Source organism: Ictidomys tridecemlineatus, chromosome 2, assembly GCF_052094955.1.
Source record: "Ictidomys tridecemlineatus isolate mIctTri1 chromosome 2, mIctTri1.hap1, whole genome shotgun sequence".
Classification (NCBI taxonomy): domain Eukaryota; kingdom Metazoa; phylum Chordata; class Mammalia; order Rodentia; family Sciuridae; genus Ictidomys; species Ictidomys tridecemlineatus.
Window position 1 is genome coordinate 220,452,636 of NC_135478.1, and position 26,531 is coordinate 220,479,166.

At 37.5% G+C, this 26,531-nt stretch overlaps 1 protein-coding gene across 3 annotated transcripts in view; it reads right to left on the bottom strand.

Moving 5' to 3' along the window:
* Tcaf1 (TRPM8 channel associated factor 1) overlaps positions 1-19,514 on the bottom strand; it is a 43,975-nt gene extending 24,461 nt beyond the window's left edge. For 2 of the 3 annotated variants that reach the window (XM_013359272.4, XM_040291318.2), the window contains exon 1: positions 19,358-19,514. The gene's annotated coding sequence lies outside the window, so the exon portion shown is untranslated. Of the gene's footprint in view, positions 1-1,413; positions 1,569-19,357 lie in introns of those variants that run through there. The other variant, XM_013359273.4, reaches the window with a different exon arrangement.
* Between the last annotated feature and the right edge of the window lie 7,017 nt (positions 19,515-26,531).

The window sequence follows — 26,531 nt, forward strand, 5'->3', positions numbered from 1 at the left end:
CTTCTCTAGTTTATTTCTATTTATTAGGAAAAAGATGGACAAATTATGGGACCTACGCTCTAGGAATTACAATTCTTACGAAGAGTTTAAATCTCTAGTATTGGGGGAATGCACCTTGACACACTGGAAAAGGAAAAATACATATGTACAAATTGTTAAGTACGCTTTCGATTTTATAAGGGGAAAAAGGAAACCATGTATGTATTCGTACTATGGCGGGGAAGGATACCCATTTACCAGTTAATAATGTTTAGCCTGAGAAATAGGAGAAAGGCAACTTTTTACATAATTCTGCACTGATTGTATTGTTACCTGCACTACTTTCGTAACGCCTAAAAATACCTATTGTCAAAATCCGTTTGTCAAACAATGGGTAGCTAAAACATATTAATGTACAGTTCTTTCCTCTCTGATAAATCATTTGACAGTTGCTCTCTCCTCTTTGAATCGCTTGTCCTGGCAGACCACACCACACCTGTCAATGTGGTGACTTCACCTCTGTTACAGGTGCCAGCTCTAGCATGTGAAATATGGGATTGTATAATGGTTAGATACTCAGACTGTCAGATGATGGACTGGATTCAAATCTCAGTGCTACCAGCTGTGTGACTGAACAAGCTACCTAATTCCATTGTGCCTCAGTTTGATTCGCTGCAAAATGGGGATAAAACTAAGACCTATATTACAGATTTATTTTAGGGCTTCAATTCAGTAGGCTTGTCCTTTACAGTAGGCTTCAGGTTTCTCAGCTAAATGAGAAGGGATCTGAAATGTCAGGACTAATAGTAGGGCAGGTTAAAACCTCGCGATGAGTTTCATGAAAGAAATACTAAATTCAGAATAAAGGTGCAGATATTACATCAAAATAACACAGGACAAAAAAGTACCCTGGAAAGATACAATCTAACTTAACTTCTGAGGATGACGCCGGAAAAAGGGTTAGAAAGAGGGTTTTAACTGCTTATTTTAGGGAGGGGAGGGCGGAGTGCTGAAGAAAGGTGGTAAAAATGTTGGCATCTGATATACTATTTTCTGTACGCAGCTTTAAAATGAAAAAAAGAAGATGTCTAAAAAGGGGCGAGATGCATTAGTCTCTTGGTGGTTGGGTTCCGGGAGGAAAGAAGTTCAGCACGAAATAATTAAGAGCCAGAATGGCAGAAAAGAGCGGAAAGAGCAGAGGTGGAAAGGCTCCAGGCACCCTCCTGGAAAGACCTCGGTCCGGGGCCCGGCGCTCCCGGTCCTGGAACCCGCCCACCTTCGCAGCTCCGCGGGCGCCCGGCCGCCGAGCCCCGGACTCGGCCGGTGCCTCTCTCCCACCTGGGCCGCCGTGACCAGCGCCCGGAGCTGCCCCTAATTCGGAGGGTGCGCTGGGGCCTGCTCCGGTTCCAGAAACCATCTTTGGACAAGACTCACCGTTGGTCCAGCAATTTCCACACCCGGCTATCTGAGAGGAGGGAGGGCGTTTCCGTAGCGGATGGGACAAGGAGAGGGGGCAGTCGGCCCGGGTGGGAGGCCTACAGCGGGGAGGTGGGCAGCGGCGCAGACGGGGAGAGGAGGGGGCAGTCCCGGGGGCTGATTGACAGCCGCACGCTAGGGGCGGAGCTTGGCCTGCAACCCCAGGATGCAAAGGTCCTGCTTTGTGTGTGTTTCTGCTCCAATGTGCGGTCCCAAACCTCTATAGAGACTATGGCACCCGCCTTAGGAGTGCAGTGGGAAAATTTCTTACCAAAAAAAAAAAAAAAAAAAAAAAAATCGGTGAGAATAGACCTTTATATAGAATAATAAACAACTATTTCCAAGGAAGGCTTAATTATATGCATATATATGTATATGTGTATGTATATATACATATACATATATATATGTGTGTGTGTGTGTATATATACATATATATATTATATACATACACATACACATGCATACATACATGTTATACATACACATATACATATGTACTATAAGGAAAAGGAAATAAAGGTTCATAGAAGAATGCACATATACACGGTTATACATACACATATACATAAGTACTCATATATTTATGTAAGTATATATGTATAAATGTACAAATATATACATATATGTTAGGTGTGTGTTCTTTCCCATTACATATATATATATGCATATACATGTATATTAAATATAAAATGTTACATACTTATATATCATTATACTTAATTGAATGTTATAGTAAGAGTATGCATTTTTATACAATTTTAAATTATTTCATATGCTTGTATAAAGACAAAAATTATGTAGCTTCTAATACTAAAATATATTCTAATATTTTAAATTACATACCAAAGTATTAGAATCAGTTACTTTAGATAATAAATGGATTATTTATAAGTATTTATCTGAAGTATTCCTTGTAGATGGTTTAGTTTGAAGTATTTTTCTTCATATACCTTATTATCATTTTGATAGTTACATATATTTATTTTGTAATTTAATAAATTTAATCAACTAAAAAACTAAATAAAAATCATAAATAGTTGGTTGACTTTGCTCTAAATAGAATATCTTTCTAGGTGGGAGTTTCTTGGACTGGTCCTAGTTCTGACCCATTTTAACCAAGGGTGTGATTCAACATCTGACCTTGGAGCCATGACCTGGCTTCATGCCTGACTAGGTCTTGTCTGGAATCTCCTTTGTGTCTAGCTTGGTGAGCTCAAGAATATAACCTGGAGAAAGCCACCTGAGCCTTTTTATGGCTGGTCCCAAAGGCCGGGAGGATACTTGTGTGGCCCATGAATTCCTTAGCTTCACCTTCCCTCTGTTTGCCCTTGTCCTTATTTGCTAAGTACCCAAGGAGAAGGTGTCTCCAGCCCAAATTGGCTGAGGAGGGCACCATGTAAAGATTTGTTCCCCTGTTATAAAACAGCACCCACACTACCTTCTAGGAGAGGGTGGATTTAGTAGTGAAGGGGACAGAACACTTCTTGTAGTATTTAAGGGTTTCATTGCAATTCCCCAAAGTAGAGGATGCATAGGCTCCAAACTGTGCTTCAATTCTCCATTTCACTAGGTCACAAACAGGTGCTCCATAATGCCCACTGGATGGATGGACAGGAAAGGCAAATGAGGGGAAGAAAGGAAGTCCCTAGGATCATTTCTCAATAGCTTGACATAAAAAAAAAAAAAAAAAAACTGACCAAATGGCAAGTTTCCTGTGTTGCAAGTTTTCTATATGCTCTTTTCTTTTGATTTTACTCCTTAAATTTTTGTTTACTTTCTATAACTCCTAATGCTTTCCTCAAAACATGAGTTGATTCTACCTACTCTCTCTGATCAAATGCCACATTATTAGCTCTGTCTTTAACTCCCTTGTCATTTTTATTTCTACTTTTCCTTGAGTTTGATTTTCTTCTAGATTTCTGTTCTAAGTGGCCCTAAGGTAGTCTGCCATGAAATCCTGAAAGCACTGAAATAGATATTGAGATAAGAATGAACAATTTATTAAAAATTCACCCTATGAAACATTATGCTGTTCTTTAAAAAGAATTAGTTAAACTTGTACATTGAGGAATTGACCTGTAATTTTTTCCTTAGACACTTTACCTTTTAAAAATGTTGCAAATATATTTTGAAATTAAAGTCTATTTACCACTCTTAGGTCTATACCCAATGGAAATGTTAGCTAAAAGATTCATACTAGAATTTTCTCACCAGCACCATCCAAACAGTATACAACTGGAAGCCACTAAATATTACTGTTCTTGTTTCTTCATTCTAGGTGCCATCCTGGTCTCTGTCATCTTGGTAGAATCAGCAGTAGAATGTTTAAATAAGTTCTGATATATTCATAATGAAATATTGTACAGCAATGAGGATAAACAAATTACATTATACACAATATGGTTGAATCTCACCAATGTGTTAGAGAATGAAAGAAACTAGAAAAAGAAGATCGCATACAGAAGGATTATAGTTACTTAAATTAAAAAAAAAAACACAGAAAACTAACCATTGAAATTAAAACTCACAATAATATTGACCCTTGGAAAACTAGTGACTGGCCCAAGAGAGCTTTTTTAATATTGTTGGTGTTTTCTCAGTGAATTTAAATATTGGCCCAAGGATGTATTAAATTCATAAAAATTCACAAAGCTATACATTTATGCTATACCGATATATGTTTCCATGTAAGTGTCATATGTTAATAAGATGTCAACATAGCATTTTGATTCTAGAAGTTTAGTTGATTAGATACCTTGAATCAAACTACTGGTGAAGCTGTGTATACGAAATATTATTAATGCATCAATGAAATGACAAGAAAACAAGGAATCTGCAAAACTGAAAACAAAACTAAAACAGGAAATATAGAGGGAAGCAAGCAGAAAAGCTGGCTTTCACCATGATTTTTTCTGCAAAACCCTAGAGAATGTATGAGGAGTGACTATGTGACGTTTCCAGTCTAGAATATTGAAATGTACTCCCATATAAAGGGTTTAATTTAAAAGGTGACCCCTGACAAAGCTCAGACACCATAGGAGTACTTCTATAGGGTAAAAGTAAATGAGAAAAACAATTGCCCAACACAGAAGAAATCAATGCAACCTGCTTGTTTTAACTCTACTGGAGAGTGAAGGGGGGGGGGAATCCCTGAGAATCAGTAACTAACCACAAGATTTAACCACATAGATTTGCAATTGAGTTCATGCTGCTTTTGTGGGTTGAAGAGCCCTAAGCAAATAATATAATTTGAAGTGGTCCCATTTTGGCAGTGTTTCTGGTTGGTAGAAGCAAATGCAGATCATTTCTGGAAAACTTAACTTCAATGCATCTATAAAGAATTTCTAGAGAAAAAAAATTCCACACACAAAAGAGCACAAAAATCACATAAAAATCAAGGAAGCAAAGAACCATGAAAGACAGCCATAACACACAAGAAATATCAGACTCTGGCAGACTTCAGATATTAGAGTTAATGGACATAAAATACAAAATAACCATAGTATGTTACAAATTTTAAAAATGAAAGAGAAGCTTGGTAACTTCAACAGAAAATAAGTATATTTTTAAAGCAACCCAAACAGAACTGGAAATGAAAAATATAATAGCTGAAAGAGAATAGTTCAAAATAAAAATTCATTGAAGAGATGGAAGATTATATAAAACTGAAGAAAAATTATTGAACTGGATCTAAAACAGAGAAAATTATTCACAATTCAGGCAAAATCTATAAAAAAGATGGAAAATGTGAATAAGGATAGAAGATATGGAGGGTAGAGGAAGAAGAGCTGACATACACTTGATCTGATCTCCAAATGGATAAAATAGAAAAATTGCAGATAAGTTATTATTGGAAAAAATTGTTACATATTTTCCAGAGATGTTAAAAGACTCCAGTCCTCTGGCCCTGGAAACCTAATGAATTCAAATAAGATAAATACAAAGAAAAATACTCATTTAGATGTATCATAGAAAAATAAAGAACAGAGGATTTTAAAGGTGAAAAATAAATAAAAGTATTCCAAGGGAGAAAAACACCGGAACAGATCATGTAAATAACGGATGTTTAAAATCCTGTCTTCTGAGTAGAAACAGAAAGAAAAAAAATATTTTCAACATACAGTGAGGAAATAAACAATATAGAATTCTACATCCTGCAAATGATATTCAACTACTCTCTTAAGAAGTGCCATTTTCAAACTGACAAATGCTGAGAATTTATCAAAAGGTATACATTAAAAAATTCTTAAAGATTTCTTTTGTGGGTGGGTACTGGGGATTGAACCCAAGGATGTACTACTACTGAGTTACACTCTGAGCCTTTTTTTATTTTGTATTTTGAAAAAGGGTCTTGCTAAATTGCCCAGCCTAGCCTGGAATTTACAGTCCTCCTGTCTCAGCCTCCAGAGTAGCTGGGATTAGAGGTGTGCATCACCACTTCCAGATAAAAGATGTACATTAAGAAAAAGGAAAAAATTAGGCAAGAAGACCAATAGAACAAGCCTCACATACAAACCCACATACAGTTACCTCATACTAGACAAAAACACCAAAAACACTGAAGATGGCCTCTTCAACAAACGGTGCTAGGAAAATTGGAAATCCATATATAATAGAATGAAAGTTAACACCTATCTCTCACCCTGCACAAAACTCAGCTCTAAGGGGATCAAAGACCTAAGATACCTAAGATACCCTGCACTGATTAGAAGAAAGGTAGGGCCAACCAATACGTCAACATATTGGTACAGGAACTGACTTCTTGAACAAGACTTTTAAAGCAAAAGAAATAAAAAAAAAAAGTCAATACACGAGATGGTATCAAACTAAAAAGCTTCTTCACAGAAAATGAAGCAATTAAGAGCATGAAGAGAGAACCTACAGAATGGGAAAAAATCTTTGCCACCTTGCTTCTCAGATAAGGTGTTAATATCCAGGATATATAAATAACTCAAAAAGCTTATAACCATCAAAAACAACAACAACAAAAAAAAAAACAAAAAGACCAAAAACAAAATAACCTCCAAAAAACAAATAACCCAATCAATAAGTGGGCAAAGGAACTGAACAGACACTTCTCAAAAGAAGAAATATGAATGATCAACAAATGTATTGAAAAAAATGTTCAATATCTCTAGCAAGTAGAGGAATGCAAATTAAAACTACACTGAGATATCATCTCACTCCAGTCACAGTGGCAGTTGTAAAGAATTCAAGTAACAATAGATATTGGCAAGGATATGGGGAAAAGAGAATGCTGGTACATTGTTGATGGGCTGCAAATTGGTACAATCCTTCTGGAAAGCAGTATGGAGAATCCTCAAAAAATTAAAGAGTACAACCACCATTTGACCCAATTTTCCCACTCCTTAGCATATATTCAAAGGATTTAAAATCAGAATACTACAGTAACATAGCCACATCAATGTTTATAGCAGCACAATTTACAAGAGTTAAGCTATTCGCATGCCCATCCACAGATGAGTGGATAAAGAAATTGTGAGAGATATATAGATATAATTGAATATTACCCAGTGATAAAGAAGAATGGCTTTATGACATTTGCCAGTACAAGAATGGGGTCCTCATTAGAATAAAATATATTCTTGCTTGTGTAATTTTACCAAAATGGACTCTACTATTATGTATAACTAAGGAGAACCAATACAATTTTAAAAAAGAAAAAGGAAAATGATTTGAGGTATAAAACAAAATGCTGAGAGACTTCCAGTTCGGGTATTGACAGAATCTCTTTGGAACAACAGTAATAACAGCTGGAAAAAATACAGAAAGTAACTGATAAATAAGCAATACTCTGATAAGAAATCAACTGAGGTCTTCGGAAGAGGACTAGAGGAGATACAATCCTTGAGGGACAGAAAATGAAGGACATGAGCTCCACCTTCCTTGTGTTTTTTTCCTTTTGGATATTCTCTATTTTTTAGACAATAATAATGGGGAGTGGAATATAAACCAATAACATGGTAGGGTCGTGGGGTTTATTTAAATTTCATTTAATGAATAATTAAATAACTTGCAGAAAACAACAGGTGTACTAACCCTGAGAATAAAGAGATAGAGACAAAGGGAGCCAATTAAGAACTATGCTAAGAAGGGAAGCTCAATGAGGCCAACTCCTGAGAGGGTCTCCTGGAATCTTGAACAGTTAGGATTATGGCCCTATGTTTCTCAATGTCCTTAAGAAGGGAAATTTCCTTCCTAGCATAGGTGAACTAAGATAAAATTTGCCTCATCATTGACCCCCCAGCACTCAGATTAATCTAGGATTGCTTTGTAGATGAAGCCCCTCAAAATCAAGAATCGATAAATGGGATGGTTTCAAACTAGAAAGTTCTTCTCAACAAAGGAAACTATCAATCATGTGAAGAGAGTGTCCATAGAGTGGGAGAACAAAGAAAAGCACTAATCTCCAGGACATACAAAGGACAAAAACAACAACAACAACAACAACAACAAAACACCAAAAAATAAACAAAGAATTGAACAGACACTTCTCAGAAGAAGATATACAATTGATCAACAAATATATGGAAAAAATGTTCAAATTCTCTATAATTAGAGAAATGCAAATCAAAACTACTCTAAGATATCATCTCATTCCAGTCAGAATGGTAGTTATCAAGAATACAAGCAATGATAGGTGTTGATGAGGATGTAGAGAAAAAGGTATACTCATACATTGCTGATGGCACTGCAAATTGGTTCAACCACTATGGAAAGCAGTATCTAGATTCCTTAGAAAACTTAGAATGGAACTACCATTTGACCCAGCTATCCCATTCCTTGGTCTATACACAAAGGACTTAAAATCAGCATATTGTAGTGACACAGCCACCTCAATATTCATAGCAGCACAATTCACAATAGCTACACTGTGGAATCAACCTAGATGCCCTTCAACAGATGAATGTATAAAGAAACTGTGGTACATAAACACAATAGGATATTACTCAGCATTAAAAGAGAATAAAATTATGGCACTTGCAGGTAAATGTATGGAGTTAGAGAATATCATGCTAAGTAAAGTAAGCCAATCTCCTCCAAAAGAGGCAGAATGTTCTCTCTGAGAAGTGGATGCTGACCCATAGTGAAGGAGGGATGCGTGGGAAGAATGGAGGAACTTTGGGCAAACAGGTTGGAGGGAGCGGGTAGGAAAACTGATGGAATGAGATTAACATCATTACTGTAGGCACATGTGTGACTGCAGGTTCGGTGTAACTCTACATCATGCACAGCAAGAGAAATGAAAAGTTGTACTCCATTTGTGTACAATGAATCAAAATTCATTCTGTTATCATGTATAACTAATTAAAACAAAAAATAATTCATCATCTTCTTCTTCTTCTTCTTCTTCTTCTTCTTCTTCTTTTTTTTTTTTTTTTTAAGAGAACCACTCCTTAAGAGTAAGGATTATACTTTTGGAGAAAGGGTAAACATGAAGTGGATCAATCCTACCAAAACCTAAAACTAACCTTTGGTAGTATGGAAATTATCTATTGGTACTTTACCTACACCCATTCATTCCCAATCTTCTTAAAAAACAATAACATCTACCAGAATTCTTATAGTTATTCTCCACTACATCTAGAATTAAACCAAAAATTAAAAGGGAGGCTAAAAAGCAGGATAAATTGCCAAAACCTAAGAGAAACAACAGACAATAAAAATAGAATAACCAATGGTTCAGATATTTGAATTCTTAAACCAGGAAATTAAAAAAAACACCTGTGACTAATATATTCAAAGAAAATTATAAGAATATTGGATAATTTCAGCATGGAACTAAACTATAAAAGAGTAAAATGTAAATTCAAAAAATAAAAAGATTGAGATTTATAATTTAATAGATGGCATTAACAGTATTTGAGACACAAAAATCCAATAATTGGCAAAGTATAACAAAGATCATTAGGACTCAAAATCACCATACTAAAGTCATGCAGTGATATCAATATTTAGAGCAGCTCAATTCACAATAGCTAAACTATGGAACCAACCTAGATGACCTTCAACAGATAAATGGATAAAGAAAATGTGATACATATACACAATGGAATGTTATTACCTTAAAGAAGAATGAAATTATGGAATTTGCAGCGAAATGGATGGAGGTGGAAAATATCATGCTAAGCAAAATAAGTCAAACCCAGAAAACCAAAGGCAAAATATTTTGTTGTTGTTGTTGTTGTTAGTGGATGCTAATCCATAATGGGGCTGGATGGGGACGAATATAGGAACTTTGAATTGTTTAGAGAGGAGTGAGGGGAGGCGTGTGGGAATGGGAAGGATGGTGGAATGAGATGGACATTATTACCCTATATACATGTATGATTACATACTGGTGTGACTCTGTACCATGTACTGCCAGAGGAAGGAGAAGTTGTGCTCCATTTGTGTTCAATGTGTCAAAATGCATTCCACTATTATGTATAAATAATTAGAACAAATTAAAAAAAAAAGAATTCCTAGAAACTCAAAATAAAATAAACCCTCATGAACAACAACAAAAAAGAGAAAAAAATATATAAAAATAACACAGAGGGAAGAAAATATGAAGCTTAGAAGATTAAAAATGTAGAAAGAACATAATAATTATGAGAAATGGTGAAGTTATGACATATGCATCATCAAAATTTTATAAGGCAAAGTAGAAATCAAACAGAAGAAATATGTTAACAATGAATGATTGAACATTGCCAAAAAGAGATGAAAACCACACATTGGAAACAGTCTTCAAACAGAACCAACACCGAGAAATTTATGCTCAGGCATTTCACAGACAAACTGGTGAATTTATAGAGAAGACTTAATAATAGTCAAAGATAAAGGATGCTTTCCGTTTAAAGAAACAAAACACAGCTGATTTTTCAAAGGAAAGGATGAAAGCAAGAACATGATGGAATTCCAAAATCATCATCATCATCATCATCATCATCATCATCTCTGATAACCAAGGCATCTTTGCACAACAAAGTATCACTCAAAAATAAAGACAAAGTAAAAAACAAATTTAGATACACAAAACTAAGGGAATTGTTGAATGGCAAACAGTGTAAGAACTAATGAAAGGAATTTTTCAGAATTATGTAATATGATTCCAGATAGGAGCACAGAACTACAGGAAGGAATAGAGTACCCTGGAAAGAGTAAATAAATAAACAAATGTAAGTGAATATTGGCTGTTCAAGTCAACAAATACAATGTCTTGTGAAATATAAAACATGAAAAAATGAAATATTTAACAACAGCACAAATGCAAGGTGGGGGTTAATAGAGATAAACTATTTTAATGTTCTGAATTATTTTAGAACAGGTAAAAGTAATGATTAAGGTAGACTGTAGTAAGTCGGCAAGGCAGATTTGAATATGTATAGTAATTATTAAAAGTAACAAAATTTTAATAATTCATAAATAATATAGAAGGGAAGAATATTTAATTGGAAAGAAAGCAAGAAAAGAAAACAACGTACAACTTGGAAGACTCTAACCAATTGTTATGGACTGCATATATGCATCCTTCCAAAATTCCTATGTTGAAACCCTAACCTCTTGAGCGAATGCTACCAAGTAGAACCTTTGTGATGTGCTTACATTAAAATTAGGTCCTGACTCTGAGCACCCATGATTACAGCAGTGTCCTCATAAGAAGAGAAAGAGAGGAAAGCTCCTTCTCTGTCTATGAAGCCAGCCCTCACCACAGGAGATGGCTGCCATCTTTGTTTTAGATCTCCCAGCCTCTAGAACTGCAAGGAATAAAGGTCTGATGTTTAAGACGCCCTGTCTAGGGCACTTTTGATATGGCAGCCTAAACCAAAACACTGATCAATAATCTTTTCAAATGTAAATGAATCACAAATCCGATTAGAAGACAAAGTATTTAAAAGTGAGATACGTTAGCTGTGAGTGCACAGAGAAGCTCCTACAGTTCGGATCTTAGACATCAAAGGCGCATTTGTTAAATGCTCATGCCTCAGAGGGGGCTGTTAGGAGGCTGTGGACTAAGAGGCGGGGCCTAGTGGGAGGTCACTGGGGTGTGCCCTGGAAGAGCATGGTGGGAGCCTGGCCCACTCATCTTTCTCTCTTTTCCATCCTGGCTCTGAGGTGAGCAGCTCTGCTCTGCCATGTTCTCTCTGCCATTATGTATGGCCTTGTCACAAGCCCCAAAGCAACAGTTGAAGATTTAAGTGCATCTTTTTGAGTAATCTGCTTAAACGAGGGCATAAAAATCAGTAAGGAGACACGATTTGAAAACCATAAATAACAAATTTGATCTTATTAACTTGTATAGTGTAGATAGATCCCCAACAAGTGAGAATATACATGATTTTAAGTATATGTTAAACATTTTTTTTTAAAAAAAATCCTTTATATTGAGCATAAAGCAAGTCTCAAAAACTCAGCATAGAGAATATATTATGTATAATAATATTCTCTGATAATAATTGGGATTAAAATAGAAATCAGTAATCAAAAATAAATTAGAAAATTACCATGATTTGAAATTAAAGAACACAACCCTTTGGAGAAGAAATCATAATGGAGATTAGGAAAGGTTTTTAACTCAGTAATCACTAAAATGCAATGTATAAAAATTTGTGGGAGGCAGCAAAATCAACTACTAGAGAGAAATTATAGCTTTAAACGTATATATTAGTAAAAGAAGAAAGGCTGAAAGAAAAATATCTAAACTTGTACCTTAAGGTATTAGGAAAAAAAAAATAACAAAGCTAAAGGAGGTAGATGGCAGGAGATAATAAACACAAGCAGGAATCAAATTAACAAAAAGGTGAAGAAATTCACAAAAAACTAAAGATTTTTTTTTAATTAGCCAAAGTAAGATTGATCAATAGAGAGAGAAGGGATGAGAAAATATATAAGATGATCAGAAATAAAAGGGCAATACTATTATAGTCCAAAAATCACATTAAAAATAACAAAGTAACAATATGAATAACCATAAATCTGACAAAATCTATGTGAATTTTCAAATTCCTTCAAATCCTAATTTATCTAGAATGACACAAGAAGAAATAGAAAATATAATCTTATCCATTGTGGTAATTAAGTCAAAAATCAAAATTAAAAACATTTCTCCCAAAAGAACTTTAGATCTATAAGGGTTTCTGTGATAAATTTTCCTAAACATTTAGAAAAATGTAATTCTATTAAATATTATTTGCAAAAATAATTCTTAGCATGACTCTGATACCAAATCTGGTAAGTGCACTTCAAGAACAAAATATGGGAGTCTAGTACCACTCAATAACATAGATTCAAAAATCCTAATCAACTTATAAGCAAGTAAATATTCAAGTTCAATGATATATATAAAAATAATAGAGTCTAAAATATACTCACATGTGTACAGTTGCCTGTTTTACAATAATATAATCCAACGGTGTCCAGATATTTTTTTTCAATAGTTCTTTACTGATTACATATCTATGTGGAAAAAATGAACCCTGACCCACACCTCATGCCATACCATATACACACACGGTAATATGAGGTGAATTGTAGGTCAAAATGAAAATGATAAAACAGTTAAGCATAGAGTAAATTTTTGTGATTAAGGGAGAGAAAAAATTGGTTAGTAGAACAATTGTTAAGTACATATGTGTTAACTATAAAAATTAGATATTATTAAAATGAAGTACACTTAAAAGTTCTTTTATTAGAAGACATCATTTTCAAGTGAAAAGGCAAGCCACAGATAGTAAGAGGTTATGTGCGACTCATCAATACAACAAAGAATGCATATATATATCCAGAATAGAGCTAAATGGCCTCAAAAAATTGATTAGAAAAATATGAACAAGCACTTCAGAAAAGATGATATTCAAATGGCCAATAAAAATGAAAAGATGTTTAATATAATTAGTAATCAAAGCAATGCACAGTAAAACCATAAGCTACCTAGAGACATCCTATATGGCTAAAAACAACTGTGACAACAACATTGAATGGTGACAAGGATCTAGAGCTACTAGAACTAACATATATTTCTGATGGAAGGGTAAACTGCTATAGCCATTTTGCAAAGCTGCAATGATCTATTCAGGTTGATTAGATGTATGTTCAATTAAAAGGTAAGAAATGAGTATTTTTACCTACTTAAAAATATATTCAAGTCTGCTATGTTTCAAATATCCAAAGCAAAAGGAAAAAAAAGGGGGGGGGAATGTCCACCAACAGTAGAATGGACAAATGTTTATGATGTACTTACACAATATATTACTACTACTAAGTAAAAAAAAAAAAAGAATATCATAATGTTATGTGCTACTGAATGGATGATTCTCATAGACCTGTGTTATAAGAAACAAATCAAGCACAAAGAATACTTCTGTATGATACAATTTATGTGAAGATCAAGATGACACCAATATGTGATGATAGACTTCTGAACAAGCTTATCTTTAAGAATGAGAAATGACTGGGATAGGGAAAGGAGTCTTCTGCGGTACTGAAAACCTTTGGTACCCTGACCTCACAGTAAATGCATATAGTGAACTTTACATAAGTCATAACTAAATATTTTATTAGAAGTAAATTCTTTAAGCAAGTCTATTGATAAACTGAACACTGCTTTTATTCAGTAATAATAATAGTAAACATGTGACATGAGCTGACAATCAATGCTATTTAATTTAAATATGCTAAATTAAATGTAGCTAAACATGTTAAAGCTAAGAATATCTTGAATCTTTCAAATGTGTAATAAACCAAGAACATTCCTAAAACATTATACTCAATATCTCTAATTTTAAAATAAGAGGAAGAAAAAAATGGGGAAACAAAAGAATAAGACAAAAATGGAAAGGAAAATAAAAAGGAAAGAATAACATGGTGGAAATACAGTGTATCGTTAATTATAATAAATATAATAAACTAAATTGTTCAGTAAGTTATAAGCTATCAGATAAATAGTAAATATTTATTTGTTACATATTTATTATATATGTGTATTTAAAAGTATTTGAATAAGTATGTATGTTTAAATCCAGGATTTAAATTTAAAATTTAATTAATTTAATTTAAAATTAAATTACTACACATATATTTAAAGCAAACATTCAAAATTATTTAATGTCAAAGGATGAAAGTCAGGTAAGTTATGAAAATGGCAATCAAGACTTGATTTTATGTTTTTATAAACTAAGATTATAAAACAAAAAGTATTGCTAGGTATCCCTAATGTAGGATTCTTACATTCTGGTGACATGTTAAACTTACCACAATTCAGTAATAAAATAACTTCAATATATAAATAAAAAGATATAGATTACAATGACAAGTTGCCAAATTCATGATCATATATGGAAAACTAAACAATTTCTATAATTCACAGTTCAAGCAGATATAATTTTGGTAAGGATATGTAAAATCAGATTCATAATTCACACACTTATTCTAAAGGTACACATTAAACATTATAAAATTAGAGAACACATTTTTTCAAGCAAATAGGCAAAAAGGTCAGTTTCAATAAATTCAATGGAATTGATATCATAATTATCTGAATACAATATTAGTTATTTAGGCTAAATAATTTATAAAGAAACTTTAATCTTACACAAATTCTTCCATAAAGTAACAAAAAGAAAAAATACTGCCCATTTTTTGTGATAATACCAAAACCAGACAAGGATAGTATAAAAAGGGATAATTACAAATCAATATCAATTCACACTAGTAGATGGAAATATATAATGTTTGTCTTTATATATATATATATATATATATATATATGTGTACTCACACACATAAAGTTTATATATGTATATATATGAGATATATGTCTACTATATATACACATATATAGAGTTGATATATATCTCAAATTAGCTTTATTTTGGAAATACAAAATGAATTTAATATTATAGCTTAAAAACTATGATTTACATTAATACATTTAAAGAAAAAAATTATATGATACTTTCAATAGCTACAGAAAAAACATGTGATGAATCATCCACTCATAATAAAAGTCCTCATCAAAAGAAGAAATATAAGGATGGTGCAATGAGATGAACCATTACATGTACGACTGCACATATGGTGTGACTCTACATCATGTACAACCATAGAAATGTAAAGTTGTGCTCCAATTGTGTACAATGAATCAAAATGCATTCTGCTGTCATATATACCTAATTCAAATAAATAAAAAGAAGAAATAACCTTCCTTATTGTGGAAACAATATTATATACAAAACAATGCATGGTTTAAAGCTGATATAATAAAGTCTTTCTCTTTATTATTTTAAAGACAAAACAAGATGTCCTTTTTTTCTTTTATTAAACATTATTTTGGAAGGCCTAGCCAATGCAGTAAGACAAGGAAAAGAAATTAAAGGTATAACAATTAGACAGGAAGAAACAAAATTGTCATTATTTTCCAATGAAATAACTATATAACCAATCTGAAAGACTCTACAGGTAAATTTAAATTAATTCATTCTATCAAATTCAATTGACAAATAATAGCATATAAAAACAGCAGCTGGATTTGCATGGGCTAACAAGATTAAGCTACAGAATATAACTTATTATATAAAAGAAACCATTTACAATAGCAGTAAAAGATACAATGTACTTAAAAGTAAATTCAACAAAAATTAAGTAAAAGAAATCTAGGGAGTAGTAGCACAAACTGTTAAAGACAACTTAAATAAACAGCCTCATGTACCAGGATATTTGAATGTATTACCCCAAAACTATATGATGAAAATTTAATCCCTGATACTGAAGTTTTGAGAAATGGACCTAATGAAAGGTAACTGGGCTATGGAATGTAATGAATGAATAAATACCATTATTTTGAGAGTTGGTTTGTTATAAAATAAGGTGTTCAGAGACCTTTTACTCTTTGTCACCCTTTCTTTTCCCTTCCACTATGGGATAATGAGACAATAAAGCACTCGCCAGATGCAGTTCCCTTGATCTTAGATATCTCATCCTCTAGAACTAAACCAAAAATTTCTATTCCTTATAAGTTACCCAGTATCACTATTCTAACACAGCAACACAAAACCAGACTAAGTCACAAAGTTAATGTAGTATCAATCAAGATCCCAACAGGCTTGCTTGTTTGCCTGCTTTTTAGTTTTGGAGAACATGACAAATTTATTTAAATATTTATATGGCAGGTCAAAGGTCCAAGAACAGTTAAAACACTGTTAAAGTAGGAGACTAAACAGATGGGAGCACATTTTCCTATCAGATTTGAGGACTCATTATAAAAACTATAGTATTTAAAAATTATTTAGTATTGTTCCTGAGTTAGATAAAAAGAGTAAAGAGCTTAAAACAAGTTTGTGCATATATGGAAAACTTAATTAATGCAGAACATCAGTGCTGGGACAATTAATTATCCATACAAAATTTTTAAAAATGTAAAAAATCAGTTTCCAAGTGGAATAAGACTAATTGTTGACTGCAATATCAATAAAAGTATCTTGAAATAAAAATTCAAAGATTGTTTTCATTGAGAGAGACAGAGATACAGAGAAAGAAAGAAAACCTCAGAAGCAAACTGAAAGCAGGCATTGGCAGCATGCATTGCTACAAAGGATTGATTAGCATGCAGATTATATAATGAAAGCACTCCAAGAGAAGACACACAACCCAATATGAAAAGGAGCACAGGACAGGAACTAGAATTTCACTCACAGAAAGCACAATACCTAATCAACATATAAAAAGATAGCAGTCTCATTAGTTATGGGGCAATGCTAACTGAAAGCAGGTGAAATGCTATGCCCTCTCTGTCTGATTGGGTAAAAATGAAATTTGACAAGACCAGGTTATGACAAGCATGTGGAGCAACAAGAACTCCATGCATTGCTAAAGGGAATGCAAACTGGTTCAGCACTTTGGAAACAGCTTGTAAATAACCTGATGAGGTTGAACATACAAAAATCTAATAACCCAGCAACTCTACTCTGAGGTGTGTACTCTAGAGAAGCTCCTGCAATGTGTTAGAAGCTCCATTTTCTGTTAATATACCCTGTAGTGGGCAGCTTTTGAAAAGGCCCTCCCAGCCCTTCTTCCAGGTTTTCATGCCCTTGTGAAATCCCTTCCCTTTGTGGGCTGGATCTAGTCATTTATGTCTAATGGATAGAAAATAGCAAAAATTATGTACGCTATTTTTGAGGTTAAATGACAAAAAAGATTCTTCTTTCTTCCTTTCTCTAGGGAAGCCCCCTTTACGTTGGGAAAGTGGCTGACCATTATGCAGAGGCCCAAGTGACAAAGAACTAATGTGTACAGCCAGAGTTAGGTAGGCGGAAAGCCTTGCTGCAGTCCAATGAGTCAGCTGGAAGGAGGCCCCCTGGCCCACTCCTATCCTTCAGAGGGCTGTAGCTCCAGCCAACACCTTGATTCTTTGACTGCAGCCTGTGAGAGACCTTGAGTCAGAGACTCCCAACTCAGCCACCTTGGATTCCCCACCCACAGAGTGTGAGATAACAGGGAGATAATAAGGTTTGTTTGGTTTGGTTTGGAGTTTTTGGCTTTAAGCTGCTAGGTGTTGGGGTAATTTGCCACCTAGTTATAGATAGCTAATACTTCTCCCAAACTAGAAACAACCCAAATGTCCCCCAGCAGGAGAATGGACAAATTAAACCATGAACAATGAAACTGGAAGAAGCGTCAACAGGGTGAGTCTTACAGATTTAAGAACATGTACATACAGGATAATATTCCTTAATATGAAAGCTAAAAATGGGGAAACCAACACTTATATGCTTTTGGAACACACACATAAATGTGGTAAAACTATAAAGAATATAAGGGAATGATTAAGACTAAAATCATGACAGATGCCATGTCTCCAAGAAGGCAGGGGGAGAGAAGAGCTCCCCCACCCCCCAACATGGCATCTAAGGTACTGCGTTGCACTATTTCTTGGCCTAGAAGATTGTCAGTATTCGTTTATCATCCTTTAGACTGCTTTTAGTTATTGTGCATTCTTTATACCCAGACATTTTTTTTTTTTATAAAGTGAAGCGAAGCAAAAAAGAAAGCCAACTATTGAAATGCAATTAATGTACAAATAAACAGTTTGGAGGATGAAAGGATGGACAGATGGTTGGCTGGTCAGCTAGGCAAAGACATTCTGTTCTTTATGTCTAGTCAGAGCTCTACTACTTCCAGGAAAGTTTCCATGATGATCCAATTGGCAAAGATTTTCCCCCTATACTGTGCTTAAGGCCTTCTCCCCCCTTTTCAGGTTGGGCCAAGTCAGCGGCCAGCTGGGGGCTGTTTTTCTAGGAACTGTGGGATCCAGCACTGGCTGCCTCAGGCCCAGTGCATTCCAGACTAACATTTTCCGCAATCCCCGCACCCACGCTTGCCACCACCCGCCCCCCACCTCCCTCCTCCAGTACAAACAAACCCAGAGCCCTGGGCCCCTGCAGCACTGGGGAGCTGAGGACTTTAACCTTGGGGGGGTTAAGCAGAGACCAGCTAGCCCAGAGGAATTCAATATCGAGCCTCCAGCGCAGGAGACAACATCACTTTCAAGGGTCCTTTGAACAAATCTCAAAAGCTCCTTTTGGAACACAAACCAAATAACTCGAAAACAGGGGGTCCTCCGCCTCCAGGCAAGCAGAGGCAATAACAATGGAGCGAGCAGGAAACGGGTTTTGAGCTGCAGGGAAAATTCTGAGAAGGCCCAGAGAGGAAGGAAGGACCTCTGTGGAACAGCTCTGCCACCCGGGGGCGTGCACACGGAGCCCCCACACCAGTCCACACCTCTCCCGGGCATTCGCCGCCTCGATCCCTCTCTCCCTCTCCCCGAAGGGGCACACAGCCCTGGGCCTGTGGCCACAGCAGGCCTCTCCTGGTCCACACCCACGCTGCCCCCACTCACCCTTTGCCCTGCTATTTATTCCCTGCAGAGCGGGATCCTGCAGAAAGGACCAGCTGGGAGCAGGCAGCAGTTGTTCCCAAAGGAAAGGAGATCCTGGAGCGAGAAGGGTGGACGCTAGCTGGGGGACGTGGAATGTCGCAGGCTTGGAAGGGGGAGCAGGAGGGGGGCATTCTCCGGAGCTGATTGGCCTTCACGGGGTGTGGGTGGAGCTAGGCCCCGAAGCCCACCCCAACCCCACCCCCAGACTCAGCCGAGGCCCGCTTTGTGTCAGTTTCTACCCCAAGATCCGGGATGGAGACCCAGGCGCCTGCCCTGGGCGAACAGTTTGTTAAAACATTTTTTTTTAAAGCCCATAAGACTATTTATGAACAACTAAGCAATGATAGTCTTTACATGAACTAATAATATGCAACTATTTTTACTACTATTTAAATATATGGATGCTAGGGATTTTTAATTTAAAATCTCAAATGGCAGTAAAACGGAGAGTATGCTTCCATTCATATAAGAAAATATTCTCACATTATTTTGTTTTTATGTGGTGCTGAGGACCAAATCCAGTGCCTCATGCATGCCAGGCGAGTGCACTATCACTGAGCCACAAGATACATAAATAAGTAAACGTTTTTTAAAAAATTTTAAAAAAGAAAGAAAATATTCTCTGTGTGCTTATATAAGGGATGGGGCTAATAGTGAAAAATTCAGCTATTGACTCATGTTCACAACCACTGATTTGTTCTAAAATAGCACAGGCCTTGTTTTATAGGTTTAGCAAAGTAGTCAGGTGTTAATAAGGTGTAACAGACAAAAACAAATCAAAAGCAAAACCCTGGACTCTGAAGCTTCCTCCTGCCCTACTTACAAGCTGGGGAGGACATATGTTTCTGTAGCTACTATAGTAAATTATCACACACTTAGTGGCTTTAACACAACATAAATTTATTATCCTACAGTGCTGTAAGTCAGAAGTCTGGCACAGGTCTCCCTGGCTTATTACCGAGGTGTAGGCAGAGTTACATTCCTTTCAGGAAGATGTGAAAGAGAATTCATTTTCTTCAACCTTTCCATCTTCCAAGAGTCTGCCTTCAATTCTCTGGCAACAATCTCATCACTTGGACTTTGGTGTTCATTGCCACATTTCTTTGGAGTCTCCAGACACCCTCTGTTACTTAGCAGAACACTTGTGATTACACTGGGCCTCTCCAGATGATCCAGGATAACCTCTCATCCCACAGTCAGTCACCTATGCATGCATCTTAATTTTATCTGTAGACTCATGTTCACAACCATGAGTTCTTCCCGGGTACCATTGCACACTCCCAGGTTCTGGGAGTTAGTGCCTGGTCCTTTCCAGGGTCATTTTTGTGTCTACCACAGAGGGTTGATTGATTTCTAGCTCTGTCCTCCTCTGTGACAGTGGGTCTGGTGATCATCTCTATCTCACAGGATCACAATCCCGATAAGTCAATGCAGGCTTGGAAGCCCTTAAAGTGGTACCTGCACATGGCCAACTATGTGAATGACTACTATGACCACAGAGATGAAGGGATCCTTGGGGACTCTTTCCATGAGTCTTTGCATTACAGACGGCGAGTGACTTCAGTTTACAAAGCAAGACACCTCTCCTGCCTTGTGGGTCCTTCCACTTCTGCTGCTGGCCCCCTCTCAACAGCAAACCCTTCCCACTCCCTCTCCAGAGAGTGTGGATTCTCCCTGTTCTGGTCTGCATCCCTCAACTCCAAGTCCTTCATCCCTTTTGATGCTCATGTTCTCTGGGGCATTCTGCTCACTCTTCTGTGTTGTTCATCTTTGTCCTCCAGTTAATTAAGTTCCTTAGAGGTAGAAAGCGTAGTGGGTAGAAAACCAGTAAACTTGTCTTATCCTCTTACCACCGATTACTAGCCACTGAAAAGTCCACCGCTTTTCAGAATTGTTAACACAAACAATCATAATGTGTGAGAAAGGTCGTCCCTAACTCCCAGGGCAGTCACGACTAAGCCTGGAGTCTGGCGCGGGCTCCCTTCTCCACTCCTTGGCTCCCAGGCGCAAAGCCAGTCTGCGGAGAGCGTGTAGGTGACGTCAGAGGAGCAGAGGGGGCTGGGCTGGGCCGGGGGCTGGGCCGGGGGAGTCTGGAGGAGGAGGGTGGAAAAGCTGAGCAGGCTTGGCCTGAACCTCTCCTACAGCTTGGTGCTGGAGGGGGTGGGGTACGCCTGGACCGAACACACACACACACACACACACACACACACACACACACATACAGGAGGCGCCCAGAGGACTGTCTCACGGTGGCAAGGGATTTTGTTTTGAAAGAGCCCTGGGCACCTGAATTTCAAGGTCCTGTTGCATCTCGACCTGTGCGAACCCTTTCCACTGACTGCATCTCCGTGGTCCTTTCGGAAGAGAAGTGTTAGTTGTAAAACTCTGAACAACTGCACAGGAAAAACAACACCAGCTAAAAATGGTGGACTCTGTGCGTGTGTGTATCTGGGAAGGGAGGGCGACACTCAGGCATGTCCTGCTGGCTGTCAGCATCTGCCAGGAGGAGGGGTATGGCCACAGAGAAATGCAGCTGTCTCCGCAGAGAGAATGAGGAAGAGAGAGCTCAGTTGCAAGGAACTCTGGTCCTTTGGAAGCAGCCCACAGTCTCCACTCTTTTGCCTTCACAGGCCCCTCCGAAACCCTGTTCAGCTGCACAAACATGCCAGGCACCGGGAGCCTCTCCCCATGGTAGTCAGAAACCTGCTTTGTGCTGGTAGCCTCTAGTTCTCTTCCAAAGCCTCTGAGAGGCAAGCTTCCATTCTGCTCCCCCCGCCTCACAAGAGGCTGGCAGAGTAGTTGTGGGGAAGCTTAGACTCACAGGAGAGTGAGGAGAGGACTCAGGACACCAGGGGGTAAAGAGTAAAAGAGGTACAGGGAGGGGCACTGCAGTTGTCCTCTGAATCCCTCTGCTGCCTGTTAGATTGGGATGGGGGGCTCTGGGTTTGGTGCCCCCAGATAGATGCACTTAGAATGCTACCATGACATGGAGGTGGAAGGGGTGGGGAGAGGGATAGAGGGAGAATCAGAGGCCCACCAGATGCCTTCCTTCCCCACCCCCCCCACCCCAGAGTGGAAGCTAGGATGGGTCAGAAGAGAGTTGGTGCTGAATAGAACCTGCCCTTGTCCACTTGGCCTATGTGGCCTGCAGATCTCTTTTCAGTTTTATGCAAATTGTAGTTCCAAGTTTTGTCTATAGTTTTGAAAATATAAACCAGTACCCACTCTCAAAAATATGGGAGAGCAGTTTCTTCAGCTGTGTAACTAAGTTTTTCAACGCTGCTTATTTTGCATCCTCTCCCTCACGTCACAGTTAGGTAGCTAAGACTTATCATTCCTTGCCTCAGTGACTTTATCAATGCAGAAAGTAAAGTGTCAGGGCAACCCCATAAGCGTCTGGCTACCAGTGTAGTTACACAGGGCACTACACTCAGGAAGCCCCCTGTGCTTAGGAGGCCTCATAATCAGGAAGTCCTATGCTTGGTTTAATGCTCTGCTGTTGCCATCTGGAAAATTTCTCATATATTTTGAATGAGAGGCTCTGCATTGTCATTTGGCACCAGATTCACAAATTATGTAGCTGCTCTTGCCAAGCATCCTGAAGGATTCAGGTCTTAGTAAAACCAAGAACTGCTAAATAGGGTTTTAAACAAGCTGAGACAGTGTTGTGAGGGGGGAGGCCCTTCAGAGTTTGCCACCAGGAGACAGTCTTGAAATTCCCAATGTCTGGTGAGCTCCAGCTAAGCACCTGCTTTTCCTATGCCACCTAGAATTGAAGACCAGCAGCCCCTGTTAAGGAGGACCTCGATGGTAATGGCTCAAGATCCATATGGTGCCTCATCCTTTAACTCTTTTTTTTTTTTTTTCAGGGAGATTTAAAGATCCTTCAGGTGTCCTTGCGACTCTGCATTTATTTTTCTAATTCAAGTTGCCACACCTCGGGAATTCCCCTCTGCCCACCCAGGGGAATATGTACAGTGGAACACTGAGGACAGGATCATGAACCCAATGCTACAAAGGCCAGAGATCACTGTAAATGAGAGATGTAGGCCTGGTGTGATGTTAGGAAGACATGCAGAGTATGGCAAACATAAACTCTTCTAAAGGGAGCCCCAGACTATTGTGCAGGAGAATGCAGGCCCTTGTTCTATTTTCAGATTATTCAAGAGAAGCTGGGAGTCTGGATCCTTGTGTAAAGCCTGATTTATTAAACATTTTAAAATTAAAAGGATTAGACCATTATCCAAGCACCCTAAACACACCTCTGGGAACCAAATCTAGTGCCTGAGCTACTCCTTTTTGACTTCTACTGTAGGTGGATTTGAAAACATCTTTCTGTTACCTTATGTCATATGCATCATTCTCAGTTGAAAACATCCCATACATAAAACAAAAATGCTTTGTTTTTATTAAGCCAACTGAATTCTGACACTGAGAGTCTATCCTGCTGTTAACAGAAAACTCCATCAGAACAGTCTTTCCCTGGGGTCCAACCATCCCCTCTGAGGTCTGACCTCCCCTTATCCCAGTCCTAATGATAATCATGCTCAGTGCTTGATTAACTAGTGTGTGCCTAGCAGTTGACCAGAAGGTATTTCTTTAGGAAAAAAATTCTCATTCTCTCTCCTATAACACAGCCTCCAGTGTGCTCTTTTAATTTAGAGGCCCATGAACACACTTTTTCCAAATGTGGTGGCAATGGTAACACCAATGCCACTACCTTGGCCTATTTGTGTCCTATTACTTTTCTTGGCTTGATTATTAGAACTTTTCTTTGCTATGCAGTGTCATTTTCCCTTAAGTTATATGTAGAAACAATGCACTGTTGTTGATTTCCTACAGATCACATTTAACATATGCATTAATGTACAGAGTTTATTTTATCAGACTTGTAAAAAACTGTGTGGTAGTCAAATCAGTGAAATCCTTTTATTCTGTATAAAAACAAAATCACACACACACACACACACACACACATACACACACACGCTCATACACTCAATTATTTGTTGAAATAGTAGGTTGTTGGAAAATCAAATAACAAAATGCAATTTTGTTGTTCAAAAGTAAAAGCAGAGAGGGTCAGGAGAAGGTGGGAGGGGAAGAACAGATCTGCAAGACAGGATCATGTCCTCAGCCGTCAGTTGTTGAGTCTGCACCCAGGTATGTGTGCCAAGAGCAAATGCTAGGTGGGGGGGGCTATGGCCTCCTGTCCCCCAGCATGGGAGCTGTGGGTTAAGTGTGCTCAGTTCTAGGGCTTAGGTAATGGAAGGAACACGATGGAAGAGATCTGTCATTATCTGAGCGCTCTGTCATTATCTCCAGTGTGATGCTGGGCAACCCTTTTTCTTCTTGGGCTCTCTGCTTTGATGAGGGGAAATGAAGAGAGGATATCTTTTCAACACAGCAAAAGAAAAGAAATAGGACAGGACTGTGAAATTCTGAGATGAGGAAAACAGAAAAAGGAATCAAGAAAATCACTCACCACTGTGGCATCCAAAGAACCCGGAATCCAGGATGTACCTACCTCCTGGCATTCCACGCATTCTCAGTAATGTAACCACAGGGGCCCCACCCAAGGACTTTCATGGGCCCCTCATCCTGCCACCTGTGAAGCTAAACCTGCCATGTTCCTGAATCTCATTGGAGGAGGTCAGAAGGGGGGAATCTTGCAGCGGAACTGCTCTTGGTTCAATGAAGTTTATAGACACAGTTTTTGGGGCCTCTACGGAAATTCATACACCTGTGAAGAGAAATTTCAAAAATGTCTTGTAATATTTTGGTGTCTTTAAAAATGTGCTTTCCCCCAACCCAAATTCTTTTTTAGGCATTAGTTTTGACAGCCTTCTTGCCAAAATACTGCCAGAGACACATCCTTTGAAGTTGCTAGTCTCAACTGGCTGATGAAGATTTTCATCAAGTGGCCACCAGGTTTACCTGTACTTCTTTAGAAGTACAAAGGAAAAGGAAGGAGGTTGTTTTGCATTAAAATACATAAATATAATTTAAAATCAGAGCTTCCTTACAAGAATGGAAATAATTAGTCATAGGCCTGGGTTTTGCAACAGCATTAGGAACCCAGGCTGTGACATGCCCACGGAGCAACTCACTGTTTCAGATGGTTGGGGGAGGAGAAAATATTTCCTTTAGGCAAAGTAGCTAAAAAACAAACCAAATCGGATTCAATGAGCTTCAAATGCTGAGCGAGGCAGCAAACAGACTATGACAAAGGCAGAAGCGAGGCAAGCAGTTTAGAAAGGTTTTTTTCTAGAGGGGTTGCTTGTATCTAATGCTTGTGTGTGGTTCACTGTGCTCCATGGACATTCTCTCACCTTAGCAAATTAGGGGCTTGGTTTAGGGGGTTGGGATGGAAGGAGAGTTGATGCCTTTATATGTCCAGGATTATTTGAAGGCCTCTTCCTGTGGTCGGAATCTGGATGAGTAGCTAAAGGAAAAATAAAGGAACAAACCAAAAATTATGGCCTGATGTTAAATTGTTTTTCTATTAAGAATTTAAACAGAAAGGGGGAAAGATAAAAAGATAAATAAATCTCTCATTGTAAGACCCAAAGAAACTACTCTTAAAACTATCAAATATTAGTTTCTCTTTTAAATTTCTATATTTAAAAACGGATGCACATAGTATCTTACTAATTAACTAAACAATTTTTAATAAGTTTTATTTTGAAATAATTATAGATTCACAGGAAGTATCAAAATATATCGGGATGTTCTGTGTACCCTTCTTCTACGTTTCCTCAATGGTTTGGTTTTATTTTACTGAATTATCACAAATATTAGAGACATTGGTACAATCCACAGAGTTTATTCAGATGTCATCATTTTTGTATGCTTTCATTTGTATTTATGGATACATAGTTTTTGTGTTGTTTTACCATGTGTGTAGACTGATGTAATCACCACAAAAGAGACACAGAACTGTGCCCCAGGCCAGTGGTACATGCATGTCATTTCAGCTTCTCAGGAGGCTGAGGCAGGAGGGTTGTCAACCTGAGCAACATAGGCACACATCTTAACAAAAAGAAGGAGAAGGAGAAGGAGAAGGAGAAGGAGAAGGAGAAGAGGAGGAGAAAAAATAAAAAGAAAAAGTTTCAGAAGTGTTTACTCCCCACCC